This window comes from Anser cygnoides, chromosome 27 (genome assembly GCF_040182565.1).
Source record: "Anser cygnoides isolate HZ-2024a breed goose chromosome 27, Taihu_goose_T2T_genome, whole genome shotgun sequence".
Classification (NCBI taxonomy): domain Eukaryota; kingdom Metazoa; phylum Chordata; class Aves; order Anseriformes; family Anatidae; genus Anser; species Anser cygnoides.
The window spans coordinates 1,575,600-1,592,912 of record NC_089899.1 but is presented as its reverse complement, the minus strand read 5'-3'; the positions used below and the strand labels follow the sequence as shown (position 1 = coordinate 1,592,912).

General features: G+C 58.9%; 1 long non-coding RNA gene across 3 annotated transcripts in view; it reads right to left on the bottom strand.

Annotated features, from left to right (window-relative positions):
* Positions 1-679: 679 nt before the first annotated feature.
* The window catches only part of LOC106047927 (uncharacterized), a 32,447-nt gene continuing 15,813 nt past the window's right edge, over positions 680-17,313 (bottom strand). For all 3 annotated transcript variants that reach the window (XR_010826705.1, XR_010826704.1, XR_007159506.2), the window contains 3 exons: positions 14,315-14,689; positions 1,102-1,262; positions 680-899 (listed from right to left, as the gene is read on the bottom strand). This is a non-coding gene — a long non-coding RNA (uncharacterized lncRNA). The remainder of the gene's footprint in view (positions 900-1,101; positions 1,263-14,314; positions 14,690-17,313) is intronic.

The following is a 17,313-nucleotide window of genomic DNA, read 5'->3' as shown; positions in this document are numbered from 1 at the left end:
CCTGAGCTGAGCGCGTGCTCCTGGTTCTGGAGCCGCAGGGGTTGGGTTTGCAGGCTCTGGGGGTAAGGCAGGAGCTTGAAATGGGATTTAGAGGCAGGCAAAAGGGAGCTGTGGAGCTGGAGCGGGACTTGGGACCGGCGGCACGAGCTGGGGCTGCTCCCAGTGTTCAGCACGGTGCTGGTGGTCTGAGCGCTTGGCACTCCCCGTTTGCGCGAGCTGTGTCCCCCCACCCCCGCAGGACCCCGGTGGTGCCAACTTTGTTGTGGCCAGGCTTTGGTGAAGCAGAGCCAGAGCCCGCTCCCAGGTTTGGGTTGTGGAAGAGGAGAGGAGGAGCGAGCACAGGAGAGGCGAGAGGTGCCGGTCCCCACTGCGCCCGGTGCCGTGCCGTGCCCTGCAGCGCGGTGGCCGCTCCTGCCGGGGGTGGCTGGGCACAAAGCGGGGCTCGTGCAGGGACGGCCGGGCTGCTGCCGCCTCCCGCCAGCCCCACAAGGCCGGGACACCTCCCCTCCAGGGCCAGGACCCCCCCCCGGGGGTGGGATTTGGGATGTTCTGCAAGAAAAACTCTGCTCAGACATAAGCAACGTGAGGGAGACCAGGTTGTGACACTGCTGTAGGTTTGGAACACCTTTAATACACTTGGGGTTTGTGTTTTGTTTTTTTTTCTTTTTCACCTCGTTGAGCTGCAGACCTCGTCCCCCAATGCCTCGGGCTCAGTGGCTCCATGGCCTGGGACCCTCCTGGGCACGCCTGGCTCCAGCCACGGGGACAGAGCAAGCCCTTACCCTGGGGACAGGACGGGAAGGGCGTCTGCATGGATCCTGACCACACTTCGGACCAAGCCTCGGCTCTTCTCCAACCTTTCTTGGCCATGCGCATCCCACGGTGTCCACTCACGTCACCTGTTAATGGGAGAAACTGGTGTGAGCCCGGGATGGGCACTGCCAAGGTCCTACTACAGCAAGGACATGGGTGCCCAGGAGGTGACAGTGCCACCACCCCCCTGCCTCGCTGCCTGAACCGTTCCTGGTGTTTTTCGGCAAATTTTAAGCCCCCCCCCCCGAGCCGTGCCGAAAGCTGGGTCCCTGCTCCAAAATTCCTCACCGAGAGCTGTGCTTCGCGACGGGTTGCTTGCGAAGAGGCTGACCCTCACGCTGTCCCCGGGGAACGCAGTGGCACGTCTTCACCCGTGTCCTCGTCCCCACGAGTCGCCGGTGGGGGTCCCGGCGCCCTGCCCGTGGGGTGCAGCTGGCAGAGCCCCCTTCCTGCGGGTGGACGTGCGGAGCGTTAGCATCCCAGTTTCATCCCCCATTCCTTCCCCACCCGTCCCTCCTGCAGCCTCCCCCTTTGTAGGGCCTGAGCCCAAACTCGCTCGTTAATTGCCCGGCCGAGGCGTCTTTGTGTTCTCCCTTCACGTTCAGCCGTCGGCGTTGCTTTATGGGGTGCTAAACCCGCGCTGACAAGTGCTGCATGGCATAAATCCCCACGAAGTGCCTGTTCCCGCTGCCTCACCCGGCCCTGATCCCTACCTCCAACAAAATTTGGGGGTTCGGGTCCACCTCCTTCCTTACTGACCCTCTGCAGTCCGCACGGGGTGGGGACTTGGTGCTCCGTTCCCCGTGCCCGTCGGCACCGCGCGCACCGGTGCCCTTTGTGGCGCACGTGGGTGCACGTTTGCATTGCTGAGCTCGCCCCCTGCTCCAGCAGGAACATTGCATGGGGGAAAGCTCCTCCACGGTCCTTTTACGCTTGGGTTTTGCCAGAGCCCCGCTGGGCTCTCCCTCGGGGGCGCAGCGAAGCCGCCGGGGTGCAGGGGGGTTCCTTGCTGCTGGAGCAGCCCCTGCAAAGCTGGGCTTTCTGCAGACTGATCGCTTCCCACCACAATCCCACCTCCAGCCCTTTTTCCGGCTCTCTTTGCTGACAATGCCACGTCTGTGCCCGATCTCAAAGGAGCCTTGTCCGGGGGCTGCAGATGCTGCGGATCCCCCGGACCGGGGGCGGCCCCATTGCTCCTGCTCGCTTATGGGATCGGGGCTGTTTGGGAGCTCGGGGTTCGGAGCGGAGCTTGCTCTGCCTTCGTGTCACCAAGGGGGTCCCCGGGTGCCTCCCCCCTCTGCTCGCTTGTATTATCCGAGAGACCTTTATCGTACGAGACTGCTCCGGCTGAGCTTTTGTGCAGGAAAATGGGGCTGGGATGGGGCTCTCAGCAGATCCTAAAGGCACTGGAAACAAGAGAGACTCGATCCCACTGCCCTACACAGTGTGAATTATTCAGTAAATACATGCGTGTTTTGGGCAGGAAAACCACTATTTACTTATTGAAGCGCTCAGCTAATTTCTCTTGTCCCTAATAAAGATTTTGGGGAACTTTGGGGCCTCTCCGCTCCCTGACGGGATGAAAACGCAACCTGCTGTGATCGCCCCAGCTGCTCAAGGTGAGACCTCGCGGAGAGCTGCTGGATCCCACCCGGAGATAAGACACGAGTGAGCAATTTTCTGTCCCAAACCAGGCTTTGTGGCACAGCTCAACGCTGCGGGGACAACAACCCCACGAGATGTGGCCGCGGCGGCTTTGGGGGAAGGCGGCTGCAGTGTGGGAATTGGGGTGCTCAGGGGGCTGAGGATCCCGTCCTGGTCCCTCCTCCCCAGCTGCTCTGCCCTGGGAAAAGCCGGGCTGGGAACAGCTTGAGTGTCCGAGCAGGGAATTCATTTAAATAAATTTCCATAGGGATTAATTTTGCTCCTTCCCAGCAGCGTGGCGGAGGCGAGCGGAGCCCGTTGCTGCGTGCGTGCATGAGAAAAGCCGTGTCTGATTTGGGGGAGCTGCAGGGGCGGGGGTCTGGGGGGCAAAACTTGCTCCCTGCATCCCCAGCCGCCCTTATTGCCCTCCGCCTCTGCGCCCAGGGTGCTGGGACCCCTCTCCCTGGGCGACACAGCCCACCCATGGCGCCTCCAGCACCCTCCCGGTGCAGGGGACGGCCACCCGGCGGGGGCTTTGGGGGGGGGGAACCAAAAAAAACCACCCCAGCCAAACGGGCACGAAAGCTTCCAAAGGAAAGCCAAAGGATTTTGGATTCAAAGCGCGCGAGGGGTTCAAACAACTGGTATAAATAAATGAGGGCTGCAGAACGCTTGGAAACGAGCGGAGCGGCAGCTATTTTTAGCTGTCAGATTTGGGAGTTTTTAAGACTCCTTCAGGGCACGAACTACTGCAAGAATTAGTTACCATTGCAGCAAAATAAAAGCCCGGGAGGAAGATTTTTCATCCTCCTCCCGGAGAGATGGTGACAGGGCCACGGTGCGGGCCACCTCCTGCAGCGGGGCACGATCCCTGCCCCAAGAGCAGTGCTTCCCTTCGCTGGGGACAGGCGGGGGGACACGTTTTGCATGGTGGCTTTTGGCAGAAGCAGGGCAAAAGGGTTTAGGGACGGCTCCCTGTTCAATGCTGCCGGCACTGAATTAGGAAACACACGACCGGAGGTGCCCACTGAACACCCCCGTGAAGGACGAGGCTGCTTTTGAGCCGCCCGAGGCTCCTTCGCTACGAGATGCGAAGGGAAATTTCGCAGGACAGCGAAGATTTTTGATTATGAATTGGAAGAGGGAGCGCGGGAGCGCACGCGGCCATCCAGCGTCGCATTGAATTCTGCCTGTCCTTGAGCAGAGAGAAGGAGACGGCGGCTGCTTTCTCTTCCTGCTTCTTTTTAAGCGCAATTTATTCACGGTGAAGCTGTGGTGGAGAATAAAGGTGTTTATGTGGCTGTGAATGGGGCGTGCTGGCACCGAGCGCTCGTGCCCAGGCATGAAAGCACCTCCCGGCATCGGCACGGGTGACCTGGGGTTAGATAGTCATCGGCAGACGGAGAACTTCAGGGGAGCTCAAAACGGCCTCGAATATTAGCAAAACCCCCGTGCTAGATCTGCCAGGGGGCTTCTGCCCATGGAAATGCTGATGTTGGGCTCTAGGGTGGAAAACGGGGGCCCTGCATAATTCCTGGTGCTTGGAGCTGAGATGTACCCCTGGAAAGTCCTGCCCCGGGAGCCTGCCACTGCTCCAAAGTGGAGTTTTTCCATCGAGGATCGGTATTTCGGAATTGAACCTGTTCCCTGCAAAACGCTGAGAGTAGCGCAGGATGTTGCTGAGATTTTTGAAAATTAAAAAATAACAAATAAAATTAACCCTTTTTTAACCTAAAAAATAACCTTTACTCCTGGGTTTTCTGCGGGAATCCCAATTTTGGAGTGCGTCGTCACCTTTGGGATCGGGCAGGAGACATCGCCACGCGGCCGTGCGGGTCGGGCAGCTTTGCCCACTGCCCTGAATCCCTCGCCCTGCTGCAGCTTGACTTCACAGCACCGCCACCACCAAGCTGTCACTGGCTTTTAGGCACAAATTAAATCGAAACCTTGACCGAATCCCGACTCCAAGTGCTCTTGCTGGGTTTACACTCAGGAAAAGTCCCCTTGCCTCTGGTGCAGGCGCTCGCGTGGATTTCCAAGATGAGAGCATCCAGAGGTGCATCCACACCCTGGTCTAACCCTGTCCCCTTACCCACTGGGCTTGGTTTAATCCCAGGACCTTCCTGGGGAAGGAGGGAACTCAGCATCATCCTGGCGAGCGCTGTGCCCTGCCTGCCTTCGCTGCCCCGGGTGCATTTCTTAGAGTTATACGAATTAGAGAACAGTTCAGTTGGAAGGGACCTTCACAGATCATCTAGTCCAGCTGCTTACTGGCCTCGTTTGCTTTCGTTCGTCAAGGAGATGCCCCAGGACCCTTCCCCAGCGCCGGGCTGGCAGGGAGGGGTGCACAGCCCCCTGTTTGCAGGGTGAGGATCTGCACACCCACACCTCCTGTTCCCTGGGGCCTCATGTCCCCAGTGCAGGACTGGCACCGCGGTCGGTCCCGGTTCCGTCCCCGTTCTGGGGACCCGGACCGCGGGGCAGTGCCGGAGCAAGACGAGCAGAATGAGAGCGTAAGGCAGAGCTCAGCATCGGTGCAGAGGTTCTCGGCTCTTTGCCATGGAAACAAGCGTTGCTAAGGGATTGCCTAAGAGGGAGCAAAATATTCTAAAATCCAAGTTTGCGCGGCAGCAGGATTCAACTCCCCGGCTTGGTTTCGGCCGCCCTTGGAGCAGCCCCACAGCAGCCAAAAGCCCTGGTACCCCCCCCCCTAGATTGGAGAAGCCCCCAGCATGGGGTGGGCTGGGCACGGGGCAGGGGTGCTGGGTGATCCTGGGGGACCACGGGCACCCCAGCAGCCCCAGCATGGCCCCGGAGCAGATCCTGCTCTGGCACAGAGCTGTGGGCACCCTTTAAAGCAAGCACGTCAATTATTGCATTTAGACAGAGTCAAAAAAAGGGTCCCCAGCCCCTCCTGGTGGTGGTGCAAGGCTGGGCTCTGGCACGGTGCCTCAGTTTCCCCTCCTGCACGATGCGGCCGGGCACAGCCACACCATGGGCTTTGCACCGCGCTGCCGCCGGGACAGCCGGCATCCTCCGGCCGGCGACACCCGCTTAACTTTATTTTATGGACACGAGCAAAGGGGCTGGGGGGGAATAATACGCGCGGGGGCCACCTCTGACCTTGACCCCCATCCTCACTGCCCGCAGCAGCTGGGCCGGCGGCTCAATGCACGCTTTGTCTGCGCCCACCGGCCCCGCGCAGCGCTGTCGCCCCATATAATATTTATGGAGCTGGCGGTCACATTCTCCCCCACTCCGCTGCCTGCATCCGAAAAAAAAAAAAAAAAGCCGGGCTCAGGATCGGGGGAATTATTTGGGAATTTATAGGCCAGCGAGTTGCTGCTCTTTGGCTGGTTGCCCCGTGGGGTGTGGAGGTGCGGAGCCTGCCCTGCGCCCCTGGGACCGCTGATGGGTGCGAGGAACGCGCCCGGCTTGATTTTGTGTCAAGTTTTCTTTCTTAAAAAAAAATAAAAAATAAATAAAAATAAAAAGTTTAAAAGCAAACAGGTGTCGGGGTTTTTCTTGCTTTTCCCAAATCTTGCAAAACCGCTCTGCTCCTGAACCAGCTCTGGGAGGTGGGGAAGGTGGGGAAAATACGTTGCTGATTTATTTTCCTGCATTTCTGTTCACTGCCTAATTCCCCCACCAATTAAAACAAAAGCAAAAGGGCAGAGTGCCCCGTCTCCCATCACATCTCGTGCCTGCAGTCCCAGTGCCCTGGGTGGGGGGTTTGGGGCTGCCCCCAGCCCGCCCGAGTCCCCATGAAGCCTCGCTCAGCTCCCGGCTCCAAAGCAGGTGATTTATGGAAAGCTGCTTATTCAGGAAGGCACCGACTGGGGAAACTTCATGTTTCGGGCAAAAGACGGAGAAGCTGTAAAGATGCAGGGCATGATCTCAGTTGGCTGGGATTTGGGGAAAAAAAACCTGATAAATGATGTCAGCGTGTGACCTGGGGTAAGAACGGACCGGGTGCGAACCCAAGTTCATGCGAAGTGATTTCAAACTCTGCTGCAAACCGGGCTGATGCAGGGCACGGGTGTGAAATGGGGCCATGCCCCCAGTGCTACAAAATTCGCTGTTTTCTGTTTCCTTTTTTTTTTTTTTTTTTTTTTTGAACCAATGAAGAAGGCAAAGCAAAAAAAAAAAAAAAAAGGGTTCTGTATGAAATGCAAAACTCGTTTTTAACACACGAAAGCAGCCAGGTGCCCTAAATCCTCCATCCTTGATAAAACGCACCAGTGAGCCTGTGCCTGAAACACACCCACGTGTACCCGTCCCCTTTGAATTGTCCCATTAAAAACCCCAAACCCCGTGCTCCGAGTGCCCTGACCGCAGCAGGCATCGGGAACCCCCAGCCGCTGCCTTTAACTCGCTTTACATCAGCGAAGTTCCCTTTGTCCCAAAGGACGAGGAGGAAGCAGCCGGACCTTTGTGTTTTCATGGCAAACCCCTGCACGCTCCTGAGGCTTCGGGGAAGTCTGGAAGAGCCCGGTGGAGCAACGCAGGACACCGAGAAAATTTCTTCCCGGTGGGTATTTCCTATTCTTCGTGGATTTATTTGTGCCCAGCGCAGGCTGTGCAGAGCCATAAGGACGGAGCAGCTGCTTTGGAGCCCGCTCATCCAGCAGCATTTTGGGGTGCCGAACTTGGATCCCTGTTGTTACACAAATTAAGAGGAAAAAAATATATTCAGCAGCTTGGGCTATTTCCCACTTTGATTCCTACCTTCACCTTTGCATTTATTCCCTTTCACTAGCGGGTTGGATGACAAATACTCAGATCGGGCAAGGCCGTGGGATGCTGCTGCTGCTATTCCCCCGCGGATGAGAGCAGGAGCGCAGTGGGGAGCGGGCGGAGCGCCGAGGCTCTCGTCCTTCCCCCCTCCTCGAGACAAAAACCAGCCCAGAGAGGGTGCAGCACCCCTGAAATAATTATGGTGTGGACGTGTTTTGCTGGATGTTGGAGAATGCCCTGGGATAAATTCTGTGCCATCCATGGGATCAGTGAACCAACCCAGTCCTTTTCCAGCTCCACCCTCATCTTCCGATAAACCCGCTAGTTTGGAGCAAACCAGCCCCAAATCCAACCCCCCAGTGCAAAGCCTCCAGTGCTGGTGGGCATTGCTGTGCCGTTTTGGCGCATCCTGCTCTCAATCCACCCGGGAGGTAATGGGTAGAAAGGTGCCTGGGATGCCCAGGAGCCTCTCAGCAGGGATAAACCCCTCCTTTTGTGCTGCCTCACCCCGGAGCTGCCGGTATCGCTGTGCTTCAGGCAGGGCTGTCCCTCCCGTGCAGGAGATGAGAGGAGGAGGAGGGACGCTGAGGAAAGCACGGCTGTGATTTCTGTGCACGCCGAGCTCCTTTTGAGCCGATCCGGCTTTGTTGTACCTGAGAAAGGTGACGGGATCTGTGTGGAACAGCCTGCCCTGAGCTACTGCGAAGGATGTGCTGCATCCCGAGCGGCGGCCGTGGGGTTGCAAAGCCGTTCCCACCTCTGGCAGCACTATTGCAAAACCCAAAGTGGGTCCTAAATCACAAATTTAGGTTGCAAAGCCCAAATTGCGGCTGGCTTCGACGTGATTTCAGGAGACCGCTGTGCCCTAAGCGAGGAAGCCAGCCTCACCCATACGGGAACCCACTGCACCCGGGGAAATGTGAGCGGGATGCATCCCCAGCATCACCACCAAGCCCAGCCAGACTGAGCTGCAGATTGGAGCATATTTAAAAGAGGAAAACATTTTATTTTCCTCCTCATCTCTTGGCCACGGGTTGGAAGGGGTCGTGGAGCATCCTGCCACTGCCGCAGCTCGATGGTGAGCTGGGAACCGCCGCCTCCCAAGGACACGGTGCAGGGGCTGCTCCTCGCTGCGCCGCACAGCATCTCCCATCTGAGAGCACCGCGCGTGGCGGCTTCATGCCATTCCCCTTCCCCAGGGCTCCTTCAGGAAAATGCTGCGTGACACCGGCCCACGAGCGCCAGGGCTGGCGATGGATCGGGAGTGTCACCTCCCGCCAGCATCTCCCATCGCAGAGCACCGCGGCCGCAAAGAGCAGCGCGAGCCGAGAAGGGTGGAAAGGGAAAGTCCTGGGAGGCAAAAGAGAAACCTGCTGGAGCTCCAGAGCTCTGTTACGCGAGGGGCTCACAGTGCTCTGCGGGCAGGGAGCAGATGGGGAGGATGGTTTCTTGAGCTGCCTCTTACATTGTGGGTTTTTCCAGGTGGGAATCGGGGCATAGCTGGGCGCACCAAGATGGATGGGGCACACGGAGAGCCAGGGGCAGCTTTCCGGGGGACGTCACCAAGCCACAAACCAGCTCGCCAAGAGCTGGACACACACACGGCACTGGGAAGGGTCAGCAGGACAGGGTCTGGCCACCGCCCCTCGCCGTCCTCGTGTCCCCTTCCCAAGAGCAGCACGGGGAGGAGCGGGACGGCACCTCCGGCGCGGCACAGCCCTCCTGGGAGCGCACAACCGGAGGGCGGGCTGGAGATTGAGGGTTGTTGTAACAAGCATCATTGCCGGCTTGCTGAGCTAGGCATAATTGTTGCAAAACCGCTGCGCACATGCTGAGCTTCATAATTATCAGGCTTGTCTGCCAGCCTCTCCCTTCCCCCAGCACAACGGCACAGTTGATTATGATTATGGTGGCTAATTTTGTCTGGTGCATCTTAGGCATATGGGCCCCCACCTGCTCTGAATATGCAAACGCCGCTGATTTGCTCCTCGGGCTGAGCGGGGCCCGTGGGCAGGCGGGGAGGGGGAACCTGCCCACCACTGCTGCCGCGAACAAAGAAACCCCACGCGGCGGCACGGGCACAAAGAGCCGCCGGCACCGGGGCTGCCCGCGGCGTGGCGTGCCGCTGCTGGTGCCATCGCGGCGGCTCAGCACCCATCACACCGGCATGGAAGCCCCGGTTTTGTCTCGTACGAGCAAGACGGAGCATCCACGAGCAGCAAAAGCAGGCGGCGGGTCGTGCACGTGCAGCCTGCCGGTGTGCAAGCGCACGCCCGCGCGCGATGAACGCCCCACGGGCAACGCCTGCACTGCCTCTCCCTCCCCGAGCAGCGTGGCTGGCGGTGTTTCCAGCCCGGTTTTGTTAGCGCGATGCTTATAAAAGTGTCTGGGCGATGGCGAGGGGCAGATGAGGTGGTCTCGTGTCTGGCTCGCCGAGACCGCTGTCATGGGGGCTTTGCCATGCTAATGGATAATTAGGTAGGCAGACAGAGTGACAAGGACCCAGATGGATGGATGGATGCCACGAGGATCTGGTGACAGATAAATAGGCAGATGCTAATGGGCACTGCAAACAACAGCTTAGACTCCTGCTAATTCCCACTGTAATTTTTAAGCTCTCTCCAACCTCCCCCCTTTTTCCCCTCTCTCCCTCTGGTGCTGAGCCCTTCCGCGCGCATCCATCACTTCTTTTTTTTTTTTTTTTTCTTTCACAGAATAGCACAAATGGTTCGTAGGAGCTCTGAGGGATAATGAGGAATAGTGAGGAGAGGTGGGTGATGAGCGGGGGCTTGGGGAGGTGCAACCATGGGCAGACCCACGGAGACCCAGCCGTGCCCTGGGACTGGCCAGAGCCAAGCTCCAGGCATCTCTGCGCCTCCTTCCCTCTCTTCCCACCTCCCAAACGCTGATTTTATGTAAGTTGCCATCGCTTCCCATTTAAAAAAAAAATATAGAAAGAAGAGGTTTGTCCCTTTTCTTCCACCACGGGGATGGGAAGAAAATTGTGAATGGAGGGGAGGAGGCCAAGGTGGATTAGAGCCGGAGAGACGCGGCCAAGCAGGCGGCGGAGACAAAAGAAAGCATCTTCGCTTGTTTTCCCTTGCCGCGGGGAATCCACGTGGCACTTGTGGGAAGGCGGGGAGAGCGGGATGGGGAGATAAATCCTGCTGGAAGGCTTTCGGCGGCACCCGCGCCGCGCGCGCGAGATTTATGGCCCTGCAGCTCGCAGCCAGCCGCCTATGGGTGCTCCTGGCCTGCCCCGCCGCACCGGGCTCGTTAGCCACAGCCCCGGCTAACGAGCTAATGGGCTCAGCGGCGGGGATATGGGGATGCTCATCAACTTTGGGTCTTCCCAGCGTGGCAGGGACCTCGCTGCCGCCGTTGCCACCCCTCTGTCCCAGCCCTGCGGCCACCCAGCACCCAACGCCGTGCTCCTCCTCTCTCTGCGAGCTGCCCAGCTCCCTCTTTTTCCCACCTCTCCCCCAGTTTGTCTGCCAGCCACCAGCCCCTCCATTATCTGCTCCATCTGCCCGTCTGCCTCTTTCCCCTCATTGTTTGGCATTATCGTTCCCGTAGTTATCTCCATCACCGGCTTCTTCCCTCCCCTGCTCTACAGATCTTTTCACCAGGATTTCCCTCCTCTGTCCTCCTCTCTGTTTCCCATCTTGTTTTCCCCCCTCTCCAGTTTATTTCCTCCCCTCTGCCCTCCCAGGAGGGGTCTGCAGGAAAGTGGCAGCGGGGACAAACACCCCCGGGGCTCCCACGGTCCCAGCCTCAAGGGTGCAAAACGCAGCCTGGGAGATGTCACTGGTGTCCCCTGCGTCTGGGGCGAGAGCCAGCAGGAGAGGGCTGGGACGAGGCAGAGCCCAGGGACTGGCACCCAGAGGCACCCAGAGCACCCCTGCCAGAGCCGGGTGCAAGCAGGAGCCAGCAGAGAGGAGAAAACCCATTTCTCCCTTATTTCACCCAGACTGAGTCCTGAGAGGGGGGGGATCGAGGCCGGGGAAGGGCCCCTCTGTGCGCGTGGCTGCGTGCGCAGCAGCCGGCGCTGGTGGCTGCTCAGGTGGCCGCATCCTGCGCCCGCTATGTAGGTCAGGGCCGGGGGGGCGCGGGGGCTCCAGCCCGGGGCCGCCCCTCCCGCGGGCAGCAATGCCAGCTTGGATTAAACCCCTGGATGCCTCCCACCGACGCCGGGGAGCGGGGAGGACGTGGCGGGTCCTGGCTTTGCAGAGCTGCTCCCGGGGGCGAAGAGCTGAAAAATTCTCAACGGCGCCTGAAATAGCCAAGTTTTGCCCCAGCCTCGCAGCCTGGCCCTCGCCGCTGGTGGCAAGCTGCTGGTGCGTAAACGAAGGAGTCCTAACGAGCAGCGGTGATGGGTGCCGATCCAGCGTGCTCTGCTCGCTGCTCCCAGAGCCCAGCACCATCCAGCACCACTCCGAGGGCATGGTTCTCATGGGCACATAGACCTGTGCTACCTGGATATACGCACATAACGCATATATCTGGGATGGCATCCCGCATATGTACATATAATATATTTATGGGTGTGTAATCTTGGTCGTTTTCTTGTTTTTGGTGGGAAGCAGCTTGCCACCACAATTAAAAGTTTTTACTGAAAATGACCCTCTTGCAAATATTCCGCTTTTAGAAGACGTCCACCCAAGTTTTCAGCAACTTGTTCGGAAAGTGCCCGCAGGCTTTTCTGACGAGCTCCCACAGGTTTTTCCCAATTTCTTTCTTTCGCTTTATGAGGTAAGTGAAAAAAAAAAAAAGAACATTTTCCTTATATAGATAAATATATGCATAAAAATATTCCAGGGATTTTTTTTTCTCTGCTCATATCCCCGCCTGCAGTTTTCCAGCCTCTGCACCTCGCCCCGTTCATGTGAACGAAGACCCAGCAGCTGTGGGTCGGGGTGGCTGGACTGGCAAACTGGAAGGAAGTTAGAAATATGGGAACGATAAAACCTTTCATTGCTAGTGGGAAAAAAAATATCCTTTTCTGGACATAGATGCTGAAAACACCTTCAGTTTTCTATTATTTTCCTTCTAAGCACAAAATACCCTAGCAGCTATCCCGACACATCAGCGGGGGCAGCAGGCGGGTACCAGCAGCACCCCACAACCCTACAGCCCATGACTTAGGCGGCACGATGAAAACCCGCGATGAGCAACGAACGGATCGGAGAGGAAACAACCCGGCGCTGGGGGGCATTGATTTCGTCTTGACTCCCCACTGCAGCCACCGCCTGCCAAAAACCCGCTGTCCGTAGAGGTGTTATCGCCCGCATCCCTCTGCGACCTCATGGCTTTTTTTGGGGTGAAACACGCGGGCGTCGCGCTAAACCCGCGGGGCACGACCGGGACAGGCGGATGGCGTGCCGAGGACAGACAGAACTCGGCACGGGCGCGGGAAGCGGGGGGCGAGGGCACGTCCTAGACGCGGCGTTTCATTAAGATGCAGGAGCGGTGCCGTGGGTGCAAAAGCGGAGGGGGAAGGGTTAAGGTGCGGCGGGAGAGAGGGGCGAGAAGAAAGCCCGAAGAAAAGAAGGGACCTCGTAGCACCGGCGGGCTTGATGGCTTAATTACCATATTCAAATCTAATTAATTCCCCTTTGCATAAAAAGGCCACGGCGGGCGTGGGACCAGCCTTGCAGATGGCGTCTCATGCTCAGCACCATTTTGGGGCCGCCGGCCATCTTAGAGCGAGGCGGAGGACGGCTTCGCCCGCGGCGCCGAGCATCTGCCGGGGGCACCCGCTGGGCACGGGGCCGCCACGGGTGCCGGCGCCAAAGGGGCCCCCGAGCAGCCCCCTCTCCATCCTTCATGCTGGGCTGGGGGAGAAGGGGGTGTTTAGATGGGGGGAAATAAAGGAAAGGAGAAAAAAGGGATGGGGAGAGGGTTCGGAGCGATGGGTGTCGTGATTTGGTGGGGTGGCGTGCCGGGTGCCCTGCTCCTCGCCCTGCATGGGGCTCCCCCTCCAGCCCCACATCCTGGGGTCCAGATGGGATGGCGCCGGCTGGAGATTGCCCACAAATGTGGGATTTACTGGGGGTATTTGCTCGTGCACATCTCCCTGGGACCACTGCAAAAACCTCCCACAACCAGTTGTCTGGGGGGAAAAAAGAGGGAAAATATTCCTCATCTCCCCACCGTGCAGCTGGGGGAGAACCGAAGCGCGAGGCCATGTCGGGAGCACCCAAATCCCAGCAACCGAGACAAGGGAGGGGAAAAATCCCCCCGGGAGCGTGGGTGACCCAGCAGCACCCGTGCCAACCCCGGTGCCGGGCGCGTGGGGGCTCGCCCCGGGAAAGGTGCGAGTTATTTTTCTGATGCCTCGGACAGCTCTGCTGTCACGTGCGAAACCCCGAGCCGCGGGGGCTGCGGGTTTTTCCCTTGCCTAACCCCCAAGGATGCGTTCAGCACTGCTGCCCAACGGCTGCGCTCCTCCCCGCCCCCTTCCCCTGCGCACTCGCAGGCTGGGATGCGAAGGTTACCCAAAAACGGGCGACCCGGAGGAGCTGGAAGGAGCTCGCGTTGCTAAACCCAACGTCTGCAGCAGGAAAAGCGTGTGCAGGGCGGGTTGGATGGGGCAGAGCAGGAAGAGCTGCGGGTATCGGGGGGGGGGGAAGATGCAACCCCAGTGGGGGGAAAGCACGAGGTGGCGGAGGGAAGAGTCCCCGTTATGCTGTTAGCTCACAGAAAATGATGTTTTGAGTCATATAGGAAAGATTTAAGATGTGCATTAAAAAGGAAACAGGGGAAAAACATTAACCAATAACCCAGTCTTCCACCAGCTTTCAGTGCGAAGCTGAATATTTTCAAAGGGGTATTTAAATAAGGAGGATACAAGCATTTTTTTTTCCCCTAAAGCATGGAGAAAAAGGGACCACGAGCCCAGCACCTCGCATCCCAGCCCTCGCAGCTGCCTGCCCTGACCCGACCGTGAGGAGCAGCCCCCACCACGCTCCCCTGCTCCCCCCAAATCCCCAGCCGCAGAGAGCCCGGGGAAGGTTTTACCCATCAGAGCCAGCTTTGGGGTTTGGATACAGCACGAAACCCCGTGCCGGCTGGCTGGGATTGAAGAAGGGAGAGGAAAGAAGGAAAATCCCAAACTTACCCCATCCACAAGGGGCGATGGGGTCTTGAGCATCCTTGGGGGAGCGCAGGTAACTTCCCGTGCTCAGCTCCGCACGTGTCGTGCTTGTGGAGGAGGGATGCCACCACCCCAGCCCAGCCCCGAGAGCCAGGCACAACTTTGCCGCTGCAAACCCACGGCAGGAGCAGCCTCCTCCGGGCTGGAAAGCTCAGTCCTAACACCTGGTCCTGGTGGAGTTCCTTTGATTTCCAGGGTTCGGGTGCTGCGTGGTGGTCGTCTCCCTGCTGCCCTGGCTGCTCCCCCGCGCTGGCATGGCTTCGCCCCGTCCCTGTCCCCATCCCCTTTGGTGGGTGCTGCCAAAACCACGTTGATTGAAGCGATGCAGGGATTTCTCCTCTGAAAAAAAAAATAAAAGGAGCGATTCATGAGGTGCTGCGAGGATGGTTACCGGCATCACCGTAGGAGCTGGAAGCTCGGTTTTCCTTCTAGTTACTGCACAAGGAAAGGAGTAGTGAGAACGGACAGAGGGGATGCGTCGCAGCCATCCCTATAAGTGGTGGTCCTGGGGTCTGCGGGACCTCGCTGACCCGAGCTGGTGACTGCAGCCGGGGGCATGGACGCATCACAGCCACCTCCAGCACACACCTCTCAGACAGCCCAGTCGATGTGCTGGGCAGGCCCACGTGGCTATGATGATTTAGGGAAATGGTGAAGGTTCCTGAGCCCGTGTGCTGCTGGGGGTCCCCGTACCCGACCCTGCCTTCACCAGTCCCGAGCTGCTCCCGGCACACAGCACTGTGAGCCGGATCTGCCTCGTGTTGCCCATCAAAATGTTCCTTTGGGGAGCCGATATTGGAGGAGGAAGGATGGGATGCAGCCATGCAGCTCCCTGCTTAGGGGCTGCTTTCCATTTGGCCTCTTCGCTGGGGTTTAGCGGGAGGATTGGTTGGCTCCATCACCCCACAGATCGCACCCGGAGCGAGTCCCTCATCCCATTGTGCGGATACGGGACCTCGGCAGGACAGGAGCCGAGTGAGGAGGGGAGCAGAAATGCATGGAAGCACCGGGCGATGCCCAGGCAGGGAGTTTTATGCCCAGACAGGAGGATTTCCTCCCTTGCACGACACAAAACTAGCTGCAGGAACTTGTTCCTGAAGGGTGCTGGAGGGGCTGAGGGTCCAAGCAGCTTCTCCAAGGGATTACGAAGCTGTTGGGGTCCTCCAGGCTCTGCACTGGGTGATGGGGACAAACCCCCTCCAGACCTGCCCTTGGTTGTCTATCCCACCCCCAGCACCCGCTGCCAGTGAGGGGATGCCTTGTTCTGCCCCAGATTAGCCTTTTATGCCCCCAAAAATCCCTTCTCCGAGTTGGTTTTGGAGGTGAGGACTTCAGCCCTCAGTCCCCAGCACCCATTTCCACCCTGCCCGTGGGTGACATCTTTGGGACCATTTGCTTCACACCCCAAAACTCAGCCCTTCCAGCACCCCTTGGCCACTGCCCCCTTTCCTACAGCCCCTACGGTGTCCGGTGGGATGCTCCGACCCCAAAAACGCAGGACAACCGTGGCTTTCCCCACCCAGGGGAACAGGTTGGCTCTGCTGCCCCAGACGGGCGGCAGGAGCTGGGGGGGGGGAACCGGGGGCCAGGGACGCCCAAGGCGACGGAGGGCTCAGACACAATGCTGCCATTCACGGGGCTGCGCCGTGGGTCCCGGCCCTTCCTGCCCAGACACAATAGGGGCGGCCCCGCGCGCCACTTGTGTGCATTGTGCGCCAGCAGCCCCCCCCGCCCCTCCTTTCTGTCCCCCATCGGATAATGGATCCGCTTTGTGTGCTTGGCTGGACAAGGACTTTGTTTCGGAGAAAGAAACTGTGTTTGTCTGTCAGAAGAGATCGGCCAAGAAAGGGACGGGGAGGAGCGGTGGCTGCAGCGGGGCAGCGTCCCTCGCCGCTCCCCGCAGCATTGGCCTTGCGCGGCCCCCGCTGCGGCATCCATAATCCCAACGGGGCCGGGGAAAAAAAAGTCCTCGCCGGGAAGTTTGCACGGTGCTGGCCAGGCTCCGTGCACGCACCGGTCCCATCGTGCAAACCCCATGCCCTGGCGAGCACCTTCTGAGCCCCGTGCAAACCAGCAGCCATAAAAACAGAGCCGCGACGGAGGGTCTGCATCCCCCCCGGACACCCCCAGACACCATTCCTCGGGATGGGCTCAGCAAAACCTTTAGGAGATTATTTCTCCCCCTGCCTCGTTCCGGCTGCACCGGCATCGCAGCACGCAAGAAGGCAGAGGTGATAATCCCTGGCTTCATCAGCGCCAGAGCCGCATAGAGGAGGATTAATAGGGCTGGAATTCGGGCGTCCCAAAACGGGTCCGTTTTTTTGCAGACATCTCCGACTGCAGCACCTCGGGAGGGGAAAGGCAGCCCTGGCACCGTCCCATGGGCTGCGATTCACGCGGCGCTGCCACGTGGGAGCTGAAAACCTGGATTATTTCCTGCTAAACCAATTCAGGAAAACTGCTCTCATTTATCCCATGGGCTGGGGTAGTTCCTTTAATTGCTGAAATTCTGATTTTCAAAAGCACGCCTGCGCAAACACTGATATTTAGCGAAAAGGTGGAATTTTGTTCCCCAAAATTTTAGCCTCATAATTTAAAAGAGGGGACCGAGAGACAGGGACATCAGGAAATCCCAAATCCCACCTCACCAGGGAGCGGGTTCACCCCAGCCCTGCTCCAACAGCAACTTTCTGCAGGGCGGTGAGCGTGGAGGCGGCACCAGGGCTGCCCCATCCCTTGCCCGCCAGCACCCCGAACAGCACCCACGGGTGACAATTTGGGGTGACAGCAGCAACGGGGCTGAAATCAATGCACCGGAGGCAGCAGGTCCCTCTTCCCTGCTATATTTTGCCGCTGGATCTGCGGGTATTTGGGGTCCCTGCATCTTCATGTCACCACCCCTGGGCACCCCAAAAACTCAGCCCGGGCACCGCGGGACCGAGCCGAGGAAAGCGGCCGGCCGG